This window comes from Camelina sativa, chromosome 9 (genome assembly GCF_000633955.1).
Source record: "Camelina sativa cultivar DH55 chromosome 9, Cs, whole genome shotgun sequence".
NCBI lineage: Eukaryota > Viridiplantae > Streptophyta > Magnoliopsida > Brassicales > Brassicaceae > Camelina > Camelina sativa.
In genome coordinates, this window is record NC_025693.1 from 36232426 (window position 1) to 36232802 (window position 377).

The 377-nt window shown below is 40.1% G+C and overlaps 1 protein-coding gene across 1 annotated transcript in view; it reads left to right on the forward strand.

Moving 5' to 3' along the window:
* LOC104714452 (katanin p80 WD40 repeat-containing subunit B1 homolog) overlaps positions 1 to 377 on the forward strand; it is a gene marked incomplete in the record, with an annotated part of 10966 nt that overhangs the window by 8220 nt on the left and 2369 nt on the right.

Here is a 377-nt window from a genome sequence, read left to right on the forward strand (position 1 = left end):
AATATGACATCTTATGAGCCCCAAGTTGCATTAACACGATCAGCTAGGAACCATGCCCGTGTAATTCCTGGGAGAAACAACCAAGCAAGTAACTTGGCATCTAATGCATCTCATATAAGATCAAGGCAGCGATATAGCCCAACTCAAACGCTGGCAACACCTGCAGTACTTGATCAGGTGACTGATATGACACTGGATGAGGCATATTTAACGGAAACTCAACCAGCTTGTGATATTTTAAGCCAGGTAATCTTCTAGTCATAAGTTTGAGAAACTAATAGACATCATACTTTCTCCATCTTTGAAATGTAGCTCGTTCTATAATTGATTCTGGTCGTCGCCGATGATAGAGGAAAAAAATGAAATTGCAAGGAATA